The sequence below is a fragment of the Saccopteryx bilineata genome, chromosome 7 (genome assembly GCF_036850765.1).
Source record: "Saccopteryx bilineata isolate mSacBil1 chromosome 7, mSacBil1_pri_phased_curated, whole genome shotgun sequence".
Lineage (NCBI taxonomy): Eukaryota > Metazoa > Chordata > Mammalia > Chiroptera > Emballonuridae > Saccopteryx > Saccopteryx bilineata.
This window is the reverse complement of record NC_089496.1, coordinates 89881563-89901953: the sequence shown is the minus strand read 5'-3', so window position 1 is coordinate 89901953 and position 20391 is coordinate 89881563. Positions and strand designations below refer to the sequence as shown.

The window sequence follows — 20391 nt, the reverse complement described above, 5'->3', positions numbered from 1 at the left end:
TTTGATTGGAACTATGCTTGTAATATTCACTTGTTCATTTCATAAAACTTACTATACCTTTGATTAAATACTACATTTTAATTTCCTCGTGTTTTTAAGGTCAGTAGACAAACATATAACGTAAAGAGAAAAAGTTCCAAACAACCAGGGGGTGACAAGCTGTCATTGGAAATACCTTAAATAATAGTTTTATTGTTTTTTTGTTTTTTTTTTTCTGAAGCTGGAAACAGGGAGAGACAGTCAGACAGACTCCCGCATGCGCCCGACCGGGATCCAGCCGGCACGCCCACCATGGGGCAACGCTCTGCCCACCAGGGGGCGATGCTCTGCCCATCCTGGGCGTCGCCATGTTGCGACCAGAGCCACTCTAGCGCCTGAGGCAGAGGCCAAGGAGCCATCCCCAGCGCCCGGGCCATCTTTGCTCCAATGGAGCCTCGGCTGCGGGAGGGGAAGAGAGAGACAGAGAGGAAAGCGCGGCGGAGGGGTGGAGAAGCAAATGGGCGCTTCTCCTGTGTGCCCTGGCCGGGAATCGAACCCGGGTCCTCCGCACGCTAGGCCAACGCTCTACCGCTGAGCCAACCGGCCAGGGCTTATTGGTTTTTTTGGGGGGGTATTATTTAATATTTTTTCATTAATATTTTAAAACTCTTTCTGGCTCCGGATGGTTGGCTCATCAGTAGAGCGTATGGAAGTCCTGGGTTCAATTCCCAGGTTCAATTCCTGGTTAGGGTACACAGGAGAAGCGGCCATCTGCTTCTCTACCCCTACCCCTCCTCTTTCTACCTTTCTCTTTCTCTTTAACTCCTGTAACCCTGCTTGAATGTTCAAGCTAGTTGGCCCCGGGCACTGACGGTGGCTCCATGGCCTTGCCTCAGGTGCTAAAACAGCTTGGTTGCCGAGCACCCGCCTCAGATGGGCAGATTATTGCCCAGGGGCTTGCCAGGTAGATACTGATCAGGGCACCTGCAGGACTGCAGGAGTCTTGTGTCTGCCTCCCTGCCTCTCACTTAATATATACATATATATATACACATACATATATATATATATACACACACACACACATACACATACATATACATAAAATCTCTTCCTTATACCATAATCTAGTTTTGTGTACCTCTTTTATTGTTCTTATTTAAGTATTAAATGCACGAAATAATAAGATACCTTTTGATGTATCTTTTTTTATACTTAAAATGGTCATTAGGACAGAGAACCGGTTGTTAAATTATTTGAATCCCACCACAGGGTAAACTTCATCTTGGGTACAGCCAATGTGGTCAAAGAGATCCCAGGGTAAGCTGCTGTCTTTGTCTTTTGTTGTTAAGATCAAGGTCACTTCTATCAGAGAGAAAGAAAGCACATCCCCGGAAGGTGAGGTTTGGAGAACCTTGCTAGTAAAATAAACCCATGAAGGCAGTTTATAATTTTGGAAGGTCCTTACCACTCTACAGCCTCCTTTCTGCCTATAGCAAGTAGAGGGCTAACTGCCCCAAAATGAAGGGGCGATTAATGATCTTATTTTACAGACGAGAAAAACAAGGCTCAGATAAAATACATGAGTGTCCCTAAACTACACAGCTAATAAAGTAGAGCTGGGATTTGAACCTAGTCCATAAAGTATATAATTCCAAACTTGTAAAACCATTGTGTCTACTCTACCTAATTACCAGCACAAACTGAATTTAGAAGGTCTAACAAATTATACTACACTGGGTTTGCTCCCTACCATACTTTGCCCAGGGTTTAATTTGTTTTTCAAGAGTATGCTGTGCTTTCATCATTCAGATACCATTCCCTGAAAGGTTTCCTAAATAGGCCAGGAAGATTTAGGGACAAGAACAAGGTTGCTCATCTTTAGAGACAAAAGGAAGCTAGGTTTCCTAAGCACCTTCATTTTCATGCAAATGTATGGAGCTTCCCACTCAATTCCTACCGCCACCCTCTGGGGAAACATTCCCTGGGCCCGGCTGCTCCACAGATTAATGCTTTAATTAATTGGCAGATTGAGTAGCATTTTCCAAGCTTGTCTGTACAGTGATCACATCAGCTGTATAAAACCTGCTTCTCATTCCCCACTAACCCCACCTAGAGCTGTACAACTTGCAGAAAAAAATCCTAGAAAAAAACCTTTGTGTGTGTGAGGTGGTAGAGGGTTGAGATGTAAGAAATAGAAATATTTGGAAAAACTGAAAAATGCAAAATACCCTTTTTCTTATCTTAGCAAGTCAACATTTTAAATACTTTTAAAAAGCACATTAAAACATTTAAAGTCATCTAATCTTACTGCTTTAGGAACACAATTGTATTACATACGATTTGGTCTGTCATTTTAAAATGGTCATATTTGGTATATTTGAGAGAAAAAAAGTCTAGATGAGAAAAAATCTTTGAGAGGTGGGACAGGGTAGAGATTTTCTGAGCTTTCATACAATTGTTATTACTATACTTGCTTCATGTCTTCTTTCATGGTGAAAGACTAGGGAAATTTTATAGCCATGATTTGATAGTTTCAAGGAAATGTACATTCTGCTTCTTTAAAAAAAAAATTTAGGCCTTGGCCGGTTTGCTCAGCGGTAGAGCGTCGGCCTAACGTGCGGAGGACCCGGGTTCGATTCCCGGCCAGGGCACACAGGAGAAGCGCCCATTTGCTTCTCCACCCCTCCGCCGCGCTTTCCTCTCGTCTCTCTCTTCCCCTTCCGCAGCCAAGGCTCCATTGGAGCAAAAATGGCCCGGGCGCTGGCAATGGCTCTGTGGCCTCTGCCTCAGGCGCTAGAGTGGCTCTGGTCGCAACATGGCGACGCCCAGGATGGGCAGAGCATCGCTCCCTGGTGGGCAGAGCTTCGCCCCTGGTGGGCGTGCCGGTTGGATCCCGGTAGGTCGGGCGCATGCAGGAGTCTGTCTGATTGTCTCATCCTGTTTCCAGCTTCAGAAAAAAAAAAAAAAAAAAAAAAAAAAAATTAGCCCTGGCCGGTTGGCTCCGTGGTAGAGCATCGGCCTAGCGTGCAGGAGTCCCGGGTTCGATTCCTGGCCAGGGCACACAGGAGGAGTGCTCATCTGCTTCTCCACCCCTCCCCCTCTCCTTCCTCTCTGTCTCTCTCTTCCCCTCCCTCAGCCAAGGCTCCATTGGAGCAAAGTTTGCCTGGGCGCTGGGGATGGCTCTGTGGCCTCTGCCTCAGGCGCTAGAATAGCTCTGGTTGCAGCAGAGCTACGCCCCAAGATGGGCAGAGCATCGCCCCCTGGTGGGCATGCCGGGTGGATCCCAGTCGGGCACATGCGGGAGTCTGTCTGACTGCCTCCCCATTTCCAACTTTGGACAAATACAAAAACAAAAACAAAAACAAAAAATGTAGGCCTTGGCTGGGTGTTTCAGTAGACAGAGCATTCTCCAGAGTGCCAAGGTGGTAGGTTCAATCGCAGTTCAGGGCACATATAAGAAGCAATGAGTGCAAAATTAAGTGGAACAAGTTGATGCTTTTCTTTCTCTCTCCCTCAAGAAAAACTGTTTAAAAACATAAAAAAAATTTTAAATTTAGTAAAACTGCCTCTTTTGTTATAGAGCTTTCAATAAGTTATACATAGATCCCTGTAACCACTGTGGTCATCACCCCGGAACACTCTTTCTGTTATCCCTTTGTGGTCAGTCACACCTTCCCCCCACAACCTGTCAACCACTGACCTTTTCTCCATCAATATGCATAGTTTTATCAAGAAGGTCATATAAATGGAATCACACAGTATGCAACCTTTTGAGATTGGTACACTTACAAAGATCAACAGTTTGTCCCTCCCCCCTTTTTTTGTGTGTAACAGAGACAGAGAGACAGAGAGAGGGAAAGATAGGGACAGACAGGGAGAGAAATGAGAAGCATCAATTCCTTGTTGTGGCACCTTAGTTGTTCATTGATTGCTTTCTCATTTGTGCCTTGACGGGTGGGAGGGCTACAGCAGAGTGAGTGACCCCTTGCTCAAGCCAGTGACCTTGAGCTCAAGCCAGCAACCATGGGGTCATGTCTATGATCCCACACTCAAGTGGGCAACCTGAGCTCAAGCTAGCAAGTGCACTCAAGCCGACTGAGCCCGTGCTCATGACGGTGACCAAGATGTTTTGAACCTGGGTCCTCTGTGTCCCAGTCTGAAACTCTATTCATTGCGCCACAGCCTGTTCAGGCAGTTTGTTCCCATTTTATTGCTTGGTAAGGTAATATTCCTTTACATGTATGTACCACAGTTTGTTTATCCATTCACTAGTTGAAGGACATTTGGATTCTATGGTTTGGGGCAAGTATGAATAGGGCTGCTATAAACATTTGTGTAAAGGTTTTTGTGCGAAGAACATTGGTGTCTCTATGTAGTTTAAATGTGCATTTCTCTAATGGCTAGTGACATCAAACATCTCTTTTGTGTGCTTATTTGGCATATACGTATCTTTTTTGGTGATATGTCTGTTCAAGTCTTTGGCCCATTTTGTAATTGAATTGTTTGTTTCCTTACTGTTGAGTTGAGAGACTTCTTTATCTATTCTGGAATCAAGTCCTTTATTGGCAATACAATTTTGTGTGTGTGTGTGAGAGAGAGAGACAGAGAGACAGAGATAGTCAGAGAGAGGGACAGATAGGGACAGACAGACAGGAAAGGAGAGAGATGAGAAACAGCAATTCTTCGTTGCGGCTCCTTAGTTGTTCATTGATTGATTTCTCATATGTGCCTTAACTGGGGGGCCAGAGCAGACTGAGTGACCCCTTGCTCGATGCAGCAACCTTGGGCCCAAACTGGTGAGCCTTGCTCAAACCAGATGAGCCCACGCTCAAGCTGGCAACCTCGGGGTCTCCAACCCTGGTCCTCCACATCCCAGTCCGACGCTCTATCCACTGCACCCCCGCCTGGTCAGGCTAATTATTTTAAGAAACAGAGAGACGAAGGGAGAAAGAGGGAAGGTGAAAGGGAAGCATTCATTTGTTATTCTACTCAGTCATGCATTCATTGGTTGCTTCCAGTGTGTGCCTCACCGGGGACTGAACTTTCAATGACTGAGCTAACTGGCCAGGGCTCGATCTCTTAATAGTCAGTATCCCTTATGGAGCAGACATTTTTGCTTTTGATAAAGTCCAGTGTATCCATTTCTTTCTTTTGTGCACCGTGCATTTTGTATCTAAGTGTTCGTTGCCCAATCTCAGGTCACAGGACATTTTCTGTCTTCTTCTAAAAGGTACACAAATTTATGCTTTTCATTTATATCTATGGTCCACTTTAAGTTAATATTTATATAATGTGTGAGGCTTAGGTCAAGCTTTTTTTTTTTTGTACATATATGGATGTCCAATTATTCAATACCATTTATTGAAAAAAATGATCCTCTCTCAATTCAGTTATCTTTACACTTTCATGAAAAATCAGTTGTCTGTGTTTGTGTGAGTCTATTCTGGGTTCTTTACTCTGTTCCATTGATCTTCTTTTCTAACTCTCTGACACTATCACACTATCTTGATTACTAGAGCTATATTCTAGTTCTTAAAATCAGATAGCATGGCCTGGGCTGGATAGTTCGGTTGGTTAGAGCATTGTCCAGAAGCAATGAGGTTGCCGGTTTGATCCCCGGTCAGGGCACAGAGAGGAACAGATTGATGTTTCTATCTTTTCCAGTCTCTAAAATCAATAAAATAAATATTAAAAAAAATCAGGTAGTATGATTCTTCCAACTTTATTCCTCTTTTTTCAATACCATTTTCAGTATTCTAGTTCCTTTGCATTTCCATTTCAATTTTAAGATAAATTTGTCTATATATACAAAAAATATTGTTGGGCATTTGATAGGAATTGCACTGAGTCTATAAACAGTTTTGGGAACAATGATACCTTTACTATGTTGTGTCTAACAATCCATGCACTGTTATGTCTCCATTTATTTAGATCTTGATTTATTTGATTAGTGTATTATAGTTTTCAGCATAAAGGTTCTCTATATGTTTTGTTAGATTTATATCTAAGTGTTGTTTATAAAATGTATGTTTTAATTTCAGTTTCCATATGTTCATTGTTAGTATACAAAAACGTGACTGATTTTTGTGTACTGACCTTGTATCCTGTGACCTTACTAAACTCACTAGTTCTAGGATTTTTTTTTTTGTAGATTCATTGTGGTTTTCTATATTGACAGTTACGTTACTTGCAAATAGTGACAGTTTTATTTCTTCTCCACTTTACACACCTATTATTTCATTTTCTTGTCTTATTGTACTGGCTAGGACTTCTGGGACTATATAAAGTGGATGCTTTCCTTGTCTCCAACTTTAGGGTAAATGTATTCAGTGTTTCATTGCAAAATATGATATGAGCCATACATTTTTTGTCGATGTTCATTATCATTAATGAGTGTTATATTTGGTTAAGTGTCTTTTCTTCAACCGATAAGATCATGTGGTTTTTCTTCTTTGGAATTGTTGATGTGGTAGATTGATTTTCAGACAGTAAATCAGCCTTGCATTCCTAAGATAAACCTCTCTTGGTTTTGGTATATTATTCTTTCTATATATTGCTAGGTTTGATTTGCTAATCTGCTTCTTTTTTTTTTAAGACTTTATTCATTTTAGAGAGGAGAGAAGGAGGAGAGAGAAAGAGAGAGAGAAGAGGGGAGAAGCAGGAAGCATCAACTCCCATATGTGCCTTGACCAGGTAATCCCACGGTTTTGAACCGGCGACCTCAGCATTCCAGGTCGATGCTTTATCCACTGCGTCACCACAGGTCAGGCAACTAATCTGCTTCTTAAGATGAAAGAGTTCAATACGGCATTGAGAAGCTTGATGGGAGGAATGATACCATTGAGAGACTTGGAGAAAGTCCCATGGAGAACTCTGGAGGTTCTGGATGTGACCCTTACATAGTCTACAGTCCAGTCTATGAACAAGGGATCATTAATCTCACTCCTATCAATAGCCAGGCCTATGATACCCAAACTCATTTGTCAAATTAGATAGTTGGAATTTGTAATTGCTAAAATACACTAATTCTAACACTTCCATCCTATGAGTCAATGCTTTATGGAAACCTAGTGATGGAAAACTAGAAGGGTTGGACTTTTTAATGAGCCCATCAGGAACCTCCTTCATTATCACCCTTACTTCCCACCCTCCAATAAAAGAGAATCATGGTATATAAAATTAACTTTACCAAGAGAGTTTGGTCTAGGCAAAACTGGAGTTTTGCTCTCTAGGTTGAACAGCTGATTGCCAAGAACATTAAGAGAGGCTCTAACAAAAGCAACTCTTGCAACTTTTAGTGGTGGTGGGGACATGGTAGGGGAAGTTGCACTCCTAGCAGTATACCACTAGTGAGGGCATTTCTAATTTAAAGGGGTACCTCTTTGTAAACACATAATTAAAAAAACACACACTAAAATTTCTATTCATAATCTGGTAAGATGTTCAGATTGCCCTCTAGAATATTGCTTCTCAAACTATCTGTAGTATTCATTCACTACACTAAATGAAATTTTTTTTTTTTTTTTTTTGTATTTTTCTGAAGCTGGAAACGGGGAGAGACAGACTCCCACATGCGCCTGACCAGGATTCACCCGGCATGCCCACCAGGGGCGACGCTCTGCCCACCAGGGGGCGTCGCTCTGCCGTGACCAGAGCCACTCTAGCGCCTGGGGCAGAGGCCAAGGAGCCATCCCCAGCGCCCGGGCCATCCCTGCTCCAATGGAGCCTTGGCTGCGGGAGGGGAAGAGAGAGACAGAGAGGAAGGAGGGGGGGGTGGAAAAGCAAATGGGCGCTTCTCCTATGTGCCCTGGCCGGGAATCAAACCCGGGTCCCCCACACGCCAGGCCGACGCTCTACCGCTGAGCCAACTGGCCAGGGCCTAAATGAATTTCTTTATGCCATCCATTGCAGACCTCTAGTTTTATAAACTACAATGAAACAAATTACTAGAAAATAAAATTTAAAAAACAAAGACATTGCTTGACTGATGGTGGCTCAGTGGACAGTGTCCCAAGTTCGAGACCCCAAGGTCTCTGGCTTGAGCGCGGGCTCATCCAGCATGAGCACAGAGTTGCTGCCTGAGAATGGGATCATAGATATAATCCCATGGTCACTGGCTTGAGCAAGGGGTCATTGGCTTAGCTGGAGCCCCCAGGTCAGAGCACATGTGAGGAGCAATCAGTGAACTAAAGTGATGCAACTATGAGTTGATGCTTCTCATCTCTCTCCCTTTCTCTTTCTCTCTTGCTTGCTAAAAAATTAAATAAATAAAAAACAAAAAGACATAATATAAACTCTACATTTATTTATTTATTTTTACAGAGATAGAGAGAGAATCAGAGAGAGTGATAGATAGGGACAGACAGATAGGAACGGAGAGAGATGAGAAGCATCAATCATCAGTTTTTCGTTGCGACACCTTAGTTGTTCATTGATTGCTTTCTCATATGTGCCTTGACCGTGGGGCTACAGCAGGCCGAGTAACCACTTGCTCAAGCCAGTGACCTTGGGTCCAAGCTGGTGAGCTTTGCTCAAATCAGATGAGCCCGTGCTCAAGCTGGCAACCTTGGGGTCTTGAACCTGGATCCTCTGCATCTCAGTCTGACACTCTATCCACTGCGCCACCACCTGGTCAGGCCAAACTCTACATTTTTATTATTAGAATCAATATATATATAAAGACATTACAAATATTTCTAAATACTTTCTTTCAATTTCTATATATATCCCATTGTGTACCAAGCAGCAGCAGTTTTTAAAACTGAAATGTTTTACAAATTCTACTTTGAGAAATACTGCTTAATAAAAATAAGCCCTAATTTTTATGTAGCCATTCCAGACAATCCTCACCCTCCAAATTCTAGGATATTATAGCTAAAATAGGCCTTAAAAATAATTTATGAAGAAGGTAATTAAGATATAGAGAGGTTAAGTAATTTGTACAACTCCACAAAACCAGTTAGTGTTGAAACCAGGACTAGAAGTTAAGGACACTAGACAAAAACATGGGCTTTTAAGTAGGGTTCAAATCTCAGTTCTACAACATAATGGCTATGTGATAGATACTTAACTTTTCTAAGCCTATATTTTATCACCTGTAAAATGAGTAATAGAAAATTAAAATAAATTACATTTCAAAATAAGTAACAATAGCTAACTAACATTTATTGACCATATACTATGTGCCAGGCACTGTGCTTAGCAATTATATACATATCTCATTAGATGCATGTAAAACATGTGGCACAATACATAGAATATATTAAATGTGGAATAAATATAACTAAGATATTATTAGCCTAGTTGTTTTTTGTTTTGTTTTGTTTTTGTATTTTTCCAAAGTTAGAAACAGGGAGGCAAACAGACTTCGGCATGTGCTGGACCAGGATCCACCCGGGGGGGGGAGGTACTCTGCCCATCTGGGGCCTTGCTCCGTTGCTGCTGGAGCCATTCTAGTGCCTGAGGCAGAGGTCATGGAGCCGTCTTCAGCGCCAGGCCAACTTTGCTCCAATGGAGCCTTGGCTGCAGAAGGGGAAGAGAGAGAGAGAGCAGGGAGAGGGGGAAGGGTGGAAAAGCAGATGGGCGCTTCTCCTGTGTGCCCTGACCGGGAATCAAACCTGGGACTTCCACAAGCCGGGCCGACGCTTACCACTGAGCAAACTGGCCAGGGCCTATTAGCCTAGTTTTGTGGCTCTAAAATCCCAGTCCAATGTTCTTAGTACTGTACACTACTGTAAAATTCAGTTTATTTCTTAAGATTTACGTCATTATCAAAAACTTTAAAGGTAAGCCTTCTACCCTTGATTACTAAACCTTAAAAGGGATATAAGTTAAGGATGTTATCTATAGTTGGCACAATTTGAAATAGCTCTTTTAATTTCTGAGGGTTTCAACTTTATCCAAGGTATATGTGCAGATTGTCAGAGAAAAGAAAAGGTTTCCTTTTTAAAATGAGTGACTGAAATATTCATCCTCATTTTAGAAGAGATAGAGATAATAATAGCAGCTACCATTTATTACCTTGTGCCAGGTGCTAAGCACTTTACCTTCTCTCTTCATAATTATCCCCATTTTGAAGATGAAAATTAGACTTAGAAAGGATAGGTAGAATCTGGCCGGTTGGCTCAGTGTATAGAGTCCGCCTGGTGTGCGGACTTCCCCAGGTTTGATCCCTGGTCAAGGCATGAAAAGCAACCATCTGCTTCTCTTCTCCTCCCTCTCCCCTTCCTCTCACTCTTCCCCTCTTGCAGCCAGTGGCTCAGTTGATTTGAGGGGCACATGCGGGAGTCTATCTTCCTTCCTCTAAGAAAAAAAAAGAGAAAAAGAAAGGATACGTAGATCTACACACTAAGATCATATAACTAGCAAGTGATAAAAATGGGAATCAAATCCAGATTCATCTGACTCCAAAATATGTTTCCTAGCTAGCCAATCAACTCTACTGCTTCATGAGAAGCTAGAACCGCAGTTTCTGGTTTCTACCTCCAGGCTCAGCCTGCCTGTGGCTGAGATTTAATTGTCTCAATCCTCAGAAGAAGGAGGAGATCAGCCTGAGTTCTTTTAGAGAAAGGTGCCATGATGCTGCTCATAGTAAGGAAGCTGAGTAATTTCACAACCAAGGAGACATCTGACACCCCTGCCAAGCAGCCAAAACTCCCACCCTGGAAGGCTGTCAACCTCAAAGCACAAACAGTCCAGTACACAGAGAGTGCAGATCAGAAGGTGACTGGTTCATATTCTAACATGGGAAGAAAAAAAAGGAATGTGTACAAGAAGGTTAAATTAACTCTGCATTGGAGAAAGAACACTTGGGATCCTTCTAGCACTAGGCCACCTGCTTCTAAAATAAAATCCAGGTCCAACTTCTGGCTAGTCCGTGCCAAATAAGAACAATTACAACAAGAGTTATTAAACCACTGCTGGAGAAGCTCATAGGTCACTTCGACACAAAGCAAAGTGAAAACCCATTAGAGATGCCTTGCTGGTATTCGGCTCAATACCAGTGAGCATGGAGCGCAACTCCTTATATTATCAAAATTCCCTATATTATTACTACATTAAAACAGGTAAGTCTCAGTTTGGCCCAATGTCAGTCTGAGAATCTACAGATGTCCCTTAAGTCTGTCTTCTCAGATGATGAGGTGACCTGTCCAGAAGGGGAGGAATCCTGACACTGTTTTCTCTTTTCACATCAGAGATGTCTGTCATCCTCTCCAGCAATCTGTCAAAAGCCTCACCATGTGTCATCAGGCACTACCCATAGACAAAAGGGAACACTGTCTTCTTAGCCTACAGAGGGCCAGTCACCATTCTCCCAGGAGGCTTGTGTTCTCCAGCCTTTTCTCATCTGACCAGCATTGGGCTGGCACATTCCTGAGCCAAAATGCACACATAAGCTGCTTTCCCTGGTAGTGAGGCTCTTTACTCCTGAGTGACTCTTATCAAGGGCGGTTGGGCATTCTCAATTGGATTACGCTGACAAGGAAAAAGGCCTGTGGTATATTATTTCAACACCATTTGGCTCCAGAAATGCCTGTCTCGACCCTTTTGCCCTCAGAGCCTACTTCTCCATTCTTGCTTTCTAGAGGGTCATCGGCCTGCTCCGATCTTAGCTCTTCACCCTGCAAATATTGGCTCATGTTCCTGGAGGCAGAATATCGTCATTCACAAGGTGTCATGTATAACAGACTAATAAATCAGAGCACGATAAAAACAGAAGCCTAGTTCCTTTACCCTTCTTGACATTTCTGTATCCAGAGACACAGGACAAAATTATTTGAGCACAAAAAGCTTTTTGGTTTTTGGCTTCTGTCTATGCCTGCATATGCCATCTTAGGAGAAAACATTAGGTTCTCATGTTCTACTTTTCTGACTGTGCTATACTCAGGAATATTTCTTATAGAAGTAATAGTAAAATTGAAAACTATTTGCCAGTGGAATTTCTGAGTTACTGAAAGTTTAGTAGGAGGGAGCTGTGCATTTTCTGATCAGTAGGGGACATCAAGAGTAGTGGTCCAAAGGTGAGCAAAACTAAACTTTAGTGAGGCCAAACGCCTCTGGAATATCTGCCACACTTTCCACATCTTTATTTCCAGACCTTGAATGGTCAGGTGGGGATTTAGAACTGATTTCAAGACATAACCTAAGAGAAGACTGCCATAGCACAGCCAGCTTTTAGAGAAATGTTATTGCCTTGTGGGCTAAAGGATCAAACCCAGACAAGCCTTTGCAACCCTGCCTTATATAAGAAAAGAAATGAAATAAAGAAATGCATGCACTAGGCCCAGTCTTAGCCTGTCACTAACTATGAAACCCTAGGCAAGATACTTCACTTCTTTGGGCCAATTTCCTCATTCATAGGGATTTCCTGGGGAAGACGGTAGTGGTGGTAATTTAAATGAATTCTTTAGGGCTCCTTTAGATCCCTAAAGCTTATTCTAAATGCAAAGTACAGTTTGGGAGTAAATGCACACGAATACAGATAGTCTGTTACAAAGGTAGCCTGAGGAGAAAGCAACCCAGTTTGTTTGTCTAAGCTCTTGACAGTGGATCCTCTTTTTTCAGCGATTACCCAACAATTTCCCAGATCTGTTTTCTTTTCTCAAACACAGGCTTAGTTTCTAAAGGTGCCTTTAGAGAAGGGAGGGGGAAGATTATCTTTGATATTATGAACCTTTAAGAGGCAAAGTATGGCAATGGCTTAAACACTACCATTTCCAGGCACAAGGTAGGTCCATGAGTCCACTTAGGGCCAGCAGTAGAAGATAATGGTACCAGCCACCTTACACTAAAAAAGACAAATTATTTCTAACACTTGATCCTTTAAAAACTCTTTAAACTTAAGTAATCATTTTTCAGACTGATCTATTCTTCCAAAAACTAACCCAGCCTGCTTTTTATGAATTAAAAGATAATTTAACTCTGATTAAACATGAGCAATTCCTGTACTTATACAACTTGGGGTTTAAATGAAAATCTGAATACCCCAGTGATCTGAAATCACAATTTCATCTTTTCCCCTGAATCATTTTTGATAAGCACTTTGTAGAAAGGTCATGTTCATGAGGTCCCAACCTAAGCCAGAAATGACAGAAGAGCTCTTCCCTCCCTAGATAGCTGGCCCAAAAATGTTCAAGACAGCCAAGAAAGAAAAGGGTATTTGGCATTTACATATACTTTCTGTCTCAAATACTTTGTTAGGACCTTGGCCACATCTCTGTGCCTATGGCAGGTCCACCTCTCCTTAGGGAGAGGATAGGAAGATTTTTTTTCCAGGATTGAAATCCCTGATAGCATATAAAATCAACAGCAGGCTGCTTTCAGTAAATCTCTGCTTCTAAACCTTCAGTTTTGCCATCCCCTTCTTATTGAGTAGGGCATCCCTGGTCTGTCTGAAGTTAAGATTTACCCTTCACTTTCAGAATAAAAGACAAGCACTTAAAGGCAGCCTACACATGGGAAAATTCATTTGTTGCATGATTTTCTCCAATATCATGCATAGATCCTGACTGGAAGAGAAATGAACTTCCCACCTTTGGCATTCCTGCTAAACAGCCAGTTTAACTTGTTGCTAGGAGCTGTTATCCACCACTCTTACAAGAAGAATCCCATTCCATTGCCCAGAAAAAAAATCCTTACGCTGCCTCAGACATCAGCAAAAGCTACATAGATTATACATTTTTCATCTTCAAAGAACATAGTAAGGTATAAAAAAATATTCTCTTGCCTGACCGGTGGTGGCACAGTGGACAGAGAGTCGACCTGGGTTGCTGAGGTCCCAGGTTTGAAACCCCAAGGTCGCCAGCTTGAGTATGGGCTCATCTGGCTTGAGCACAGGCTCACCAGCTTGAGTGTGGGATCACAGACATGATCCCATGGTTAAGGGACAAGGTTGCTGGTTTGAGTTCAAGGTTATTGGCTTGAGCAAGGGTCACTGGCTCAGTTTGAGACCCCTGGTCAAGGCACATATGAGAAGCAATCAATGAACAACTAAAGTGATGCAACTAGCCTGACCAGGCGGTGGCACAGTGGATAGAGCGTCGGACTGGGATGCAGAGGACCCAGGTTCGAGACCCCGAGGTCGCCAGCTTGAGCGCAGGCTCATCTGGTTTGAGCAAAAGCCCACCGGCTTGAACCCAAGGTCGCTGGCTCCAGCAAGGGGTTACTCGGTCTGCTGAAGGCCCACAGTCAAGGCACATATGAGAAAGCAATCAATGAACAACTAAGGTGTTGCAACGTGCAATGAAAAACTAATTAATGATTGATGCTTCTCATCTCTCTCTGTTCCTGTCTGTCCGTCCCTGTCTATACCTCTCTCTGTCCCTGTAAAAAAATACAACCCCAAAAATAAATAAAGTGATGCAACTATGAGTTGATGCTTCTCATCTCTCTCCTTTCCTGTCTCTGTCTCTTTCTTGCTAAGAAAAAAAAATATTCTCTTTGTGTTTTTATTTTTTTCCTCTTCATCTTGCTATAGAGTTCATTTACATAATTATTATACATAGATTATTTACTTTATCCTCCAAATAACCCTGAGAAATAGAATACTGTTTTTATTTTACAGATAATGAAACCAAAGCTCTAAGAGGTTGAGTGACTTGCCCAAGATTACACAATAAGTAGAAGAGGTAGAATTTAATCCCAGGTCTGTTCTGGAGTCCATGCTCCTAAGCATTGCATTATGTTCTTAAATAATATACCATGCTGTTGCTACAGGTTAACTACTAGAAATATTAAGTGCATGACCTGAATGGCAAATAAAAATTTAAAACTCAACTATCCTAGAATTGAAGTTTCTTCTGTACCTTTCTTCTTCCAAACCAATGACTAAATACTGCTTTTGATTTCAGTACTGCCATACAAATTAAACATAAGGTTTGCCCAGGTTTCCTCCTAATCCAAGTGGAAGAGTGAGGCCCCTTTAACAAGGCCAGCAAGGCTAAACAAGGCCCACAGGGACTGGCCTCAAACATATAGCAGAGGCTCAAGGACACACTGATCCATGTGTCTTACTGAGAGCCCAAGTTTGATGCGTATCAATTCTAAACACTAGTTCTCTTCCTTCTAGAGGCAATTGGCACATATTGGGGAAAAAAAGCAATTAGGCTGTAATATACAGGCAAACCAGAGAGCCTGTGGTTCTTTACTCTGCCTTGCCGTTTTCTGCATGCATTGTATAAGACCAAGCCCAAATTTAAGTAGGCAATTTGAAAGCCCAGGAGAAATAAAAAACTTCTGTTGTTATACTTTAAAACAGCACAATTGACTCCAGCTTTATGCATTCATTATACTTGGAGCAACTTTTTCAATCCAAATTCCTCTCTTGCAGTTTAGTAAAAAAAATTTCATTGTTCAACGAAAGCCAGAAGAGAAGATAATTATAGGTTTATTATCAATTACCACTCTGTCAGGTATCCTTTAGGGGCCCTGAAAAAAAGTAACAGGAAATAAAAAAGAACTAAATTCTGAACTGACATTAGCAAAGTCTACAGATGATGGAAAAGACTGAAGGGCCAATAGCCACAGCTTTTATAGAAGAATCAGAGAATCCCCAAAGAGTATCAATTATGGGACTGGTAAGCAATGTTTCCTGATCCTTAAGAGTACAGAATACTACATATTCACCTTTCTCCAACAGCTGCAAGTTCTTTCTACAGCAGTATATCATAAATTCTTAGTAATACTAAGACTGAGGAATCTTATTTTGCCTCAGCTAGCCCTTGTACTAATGGGCTCGAGAACTATAATAATGGACATTTCCCATTTTAATTATGGGAAAACAAAGGCATCAAAAATGTAACCCAGCCTGATGAGGCGGTGGCGCAGTGGATAGAGCGTCGGACTGGGATGCAAAGGACCCAGGTTTGAAACCCCAAGGTCACCAGCGTGAGCACGGGCTCATCTCGTTTGAGCAAGGCTCACCAGCTCAAGGCTGCTGGCTTGAGCAAGGGGTTATTCGGTCTGCTGTAGCCACTGGTCAAGGCACATATGAGAAAGCAATCAATGAACAACTAAGGTGCCTCACGAAGAATTGATGCTTCTCATCTCTCTCCCTTCCTGTCCCTCTTTCTGTCGGTGACACACACGCACACGCACACACACACAGTAACCCATAAGGTACAAGTGGACAAGTACTCCCCACTTGCCTTTAAAGACATGCTTGTGAGCTAAAGAATGAACAAATAAAGTTTGTGGGAGCAGCAGTACTCTGAGAAGTCACACATTATTTGCTCTGAAAGATGCCCAGAGAACCTTCAAGACAGCTGAATCTGGAGGAGCAATCCTAAAATGGTTGAGAAACAACTTCAGGAAACATGGGACAGAACTCAGGTTCAGCCAACACCTGTTACCCCAACAATATCTCTCTCTCTCTCTCCTTTTATCCCAACTGCACACAATACAAAAGCTTTACTATTCTGGTAAAGTTGCATTCCAACCCAAGATGTACAGTTAAGGTTTTTTACAGCCCACATTCCTCCTTGTGAGATGGTTGGTTTATAATGAAATACTCTGTACTCAATTAACTTACAAATAAGGAGTGCTCCATTGCATGACATTAAAAACAAACCCAGGCCCTGGCTGTGTAGCTCTGTTGGTTAGAGCATCATCCCAATACACCAAGGTTATGGGGTTGATCCCCGGTTAGGGCACATACAAGAATCAACCAATGAATGCATATAGATGGAACAACAAATCGATGTTTCTCTCTCTTTTTCTTCTTCTCTCTCTAAAATCAATAAATAAAAATTTAAAAATAATTAATTACAAAATATAAACAATCTCAAATTCAGAAAGACCCAGAAAGAAACAAGAAACAGGAACAAGTGTGACTCTAAGAAAGAAAGAAGAAACCCAAGGGACAGTCCTCTGTAACTCCTTTGTTCCTAAAGATGGTACAGTCCTAAGGATAATTTGGTATCTGAAAAGGAATGATTTCAATAAATGGTGTTGGAACAATTGCACATCTATATGCAAAAAAAAAAGAGCCTGACCAGGCGGTGGCACAGTGGATTGAACGTTGGACTAGGATGTGGAAGGACCCAGGTTCAAGACCCTGAGGTCGCCAGCTTGAGCGTGGGCTCATCTGGCTTGAGCAAAAAGCTCACCAGCTTGGACCCAGGGTCGCTGGCTCCAGCAAGGGGTTACTCAGTCTGCTGAAGGTCCTCAGTCAAGGCACATATGAGAAAGCAATCAATGAACAACTAAGAAGTCGCAACGCGCAACAAAAAACTAATGATTGATGCTTCTCATCTCTCTCCATTCCTGTCTGTCTGTCCCTGTCTATCCCTCTGACTCTCTCTCTGTCTCTGTAAAAAAAAAAAAAAAAAAAATCTTGACCTAAGCTTCACACAGTATACAAAAATTAACTTAAAGTAGATCATAGATATAAATAAAAAACACAGATACGTGTACCTTTTAGAAGAAGACAGAAAATGTCCTGTGACCTGGGATTGGACAAAGAACACTTAGATACAAAATGCAAGGTGCACAAAAGAAAGAAATGGATATACTGGACTTCATCAAAAGCAAAAATGTCTGCTCCATAAGAGATACTGCCTATTAAGAGATTGAGCCCTGGCCAGTTAGCTCAGTCATTGCAGGTTCAATCCCCGGTCAGGGCACACACGGGAAGCAACCAATGAATGCATGACTGAATGGAATAACAAATGAATGCTTCCCTTTTCCCTTCCCTCTCTCTTCCTTCGACTCTTTGTCTCTTTAAAAAAAAGCCCTGGCCAGCCTGACCAGGCAGGGGCGCAGTGGATAGAGCGTCGGACTGGGATGCGGAGGACCCAGGTTCAAGACCCCAAGGTTGCCAGCTTGAGCGCGGGCTCATCCGGTTTGAGCAAAGCTCACCAGCTTGGACCCTGGCTCTGGCTCAAGCAAGGGGTTACTCGGTCTGCTGTAGCCCCCACGGTCGGGGCACATATGAGAGAGCAATCAATGAACTGAGATGCCACAACAAAAAACTGATGGTTGATGCTTCTCGTCTCTCTTCGTTCCTGTCTGTCCCCATCTATCCCTCTCTCTGACTCTCTCACTGTCCCTGTAAAAAAAAAAAAAAAATTAAATTAAATAAAAAAAAAAGAAAAAGAAAAAGCCCTGGCCAGATAGCTTAGTTGACTGGAGCTTCGTCCTGGAGCATGAAAGTTGCTGGTTTGATTCTCTGGTCAGGACACATAAGAGGATCAATTTGATGTTCCTGTCTTTCTCTCCCTGCCTCTCTCAAAACAATAAAAAAGAGAGAGAGAGAGAAAAGTTTAAAAGACAAGCTACAGACTAGGAGGAATATTTGTAAATAATTGTATTGCCAATAAAGGACTTGATTCTAGAATAGATAAAGAAGTCTCTCAACTCAACAGTAAGGAAACAAACAATTCAATTACAAAATGGGCCAAAGACTTGAACAGACATATCACCAAAAAAGATACATGTATGCCAAATAAACACACAAAAGAAATGTTCGATGTCAGTAGCCATTAGAGAAATGCACATTTAAACTACATAGAGACACCAATGTTCTTCGCACAAAAACCTTTACACAAATGTTTATAGCAGCCCTATTCATACTTGCCCCAAACCAGAGAAGCCAAATGTTCTTCTACTTGTGAATGGATAAACAAACTGTGGTGCATACATGTAAAGAAATATTACCAAGCAATAAAAAGAGAACAAACTATTGATCTATGTAAGTTTAGATGAATCTCAAAGGCATCATGCTGAATGAAAGAAACCAATCTCAAAATGTTGCATACTGTATGATTCCATTTATATAACCTTCTTGATAAAACTATATATGGTGATGAAGAAAAGGTCAGTGGTTGACAGAAGTTAGCGGTTGGAGCAGAGAGGTTGTGACTGACTACAAAAAGGTAACAGAAGGTGTTTTCTGGGGTGATGAAACTGTTCTGTATCCTCATTGCCACAGTGGTTACAGGGATCTATGTATGTGTTAAAATGCATAGAACAGGCCCTGGCCAGTTGGCTTAGTGGTAGAGTGTTGGCCTGGCGTGCAGGAGTCCCGGGTTCGATTCCCGGCCAGGGCACACAGGAGAAGCACCCATCTGCTTCTCCACCCCTCCCCCTCTCCTTCCTCTCTGTATCTCTCTTCCCCTCCCACAGCCAAGGCTCCATTGGAGCAAAGTTGGCCCGGGCGCTGGGGATGGCTCTGCTTGCAACAGAGCAACGCCCCAGATGGGCAGAGCATCACTCCCTGGTGGGCATGCTGGTGGATCTGGTCAGGCACATGCGGGAGTCTGTTTGACTGCCTCCCCGTTTCCAACTTCAGAAAAATACAAAAAACAAACAAACAAACAAAATGCATAGAACTGTATATTTTATATAATTAAAAGAAAAAGTATCGAAAGAATCCTTTTTTTCCCTATTTTTCCAAAGTGGGGGAGGCAGACAGACAGACTCCCACATGTGCTGGACCAGGATCCCTATTTTTCCAAAGTGAGGGAGGCAGACAGACAGACTCCCACATGTGCTGGACCAGGATCCACCTGGCATGTCCAACAGGGGGTGAAGCTCGGCCTCTCTGGGACGTTGCTCCGCTGCAATCTGAGCCATTCTAGCACCTGAGGTGCAGGCCATGGAGCCATCCTCAGTGCCTGGGCCAACTTTGCTCCAATGGAGCCTTGGCTGCAGGAAGGGAAGAAAAAGATAGAGAGAAAGGAGAAGGGGAAGGGTGGAGAAGCAGATGGGAGCTTCTCCTGTGTGCCCTGGCCGGGAATCAAACCCAGGAGGACTTCCACATGCCAGGTCAACGCTCTACCGCTGAGGCAACTGGCCAGGGCTATTGAAAGAATCGTAATCACCAAATTTCAGCCTACTCATACCAAGAATGGAATCCACACAATGCAGTCCAATACTAGGCTCTGCCTTCCAAGACTAAGTTAGGTCCGAAAATATCCAGATTAGGTTTAAGTGAATGGTCGCCTATACAGTAGACTTGAGTTCAGAAATGCACTATCCCCTCAAGGGTGGGTTTATGGAAAGGCTAGACTGGCATGGGAAGACTTTTCTTCTTTCCCTGGGTTCTTCTAACCAATATTAGAAAAGATTTGGAATTGGAACCTAGTCTTTTGAAATCCAGTTGAAGCAGCCTTGTAAAGAGAGATCACATTTCTGTCAATTTCAACACCCAGTGAGCATGGTTAGAGAAACTACTGCTTTGGTACATTAAGTGATTTGGCTTTGGAAGTCCACACCCTAACTTTACTTTCTTGCTTTAACTTCTAGCCCATCAGAACTAGTTCCCCAAGGCCTAAGTAAAACAGAAGTATTAATGATATAGAGAAAGAATATACCAGGGAGTAATTTATCTTCCATAATATTTGACACAGAGGACACCAGATCCTACCTGGCGATAAAAGTCCTTGGCAATATTAACATCACTAAGGGAAG

At 42.4% G+C, this 20391-nt stretch overlaps 1 protein-coding gene and 1 non-coding gene across 12 annotated transcripts in view; one reads left to right on the top strand and one right to left on the bottom strand.

Annotated features, from left to right (window-relative positions):
* GBF1 (golgi brefeldin A resistant guanine nucleotide exchange factor 1) overlaps positions 1 to 20391 on the bottom strand; it is a 173083-nt gene that overhangs the window by 42240 nt on the left and 110452 nt on the right. The gene's annotated exons all lie outside the window — the stretch shown is intronic.
* TRNAV-AAC (transfer RNA valine (anticodon AAC)) lies at positions 2558 to 2633 on the top strand. The gene has a single exon. It is a non-coding gene; the product is annotated as a tRNA-Val (tRNA).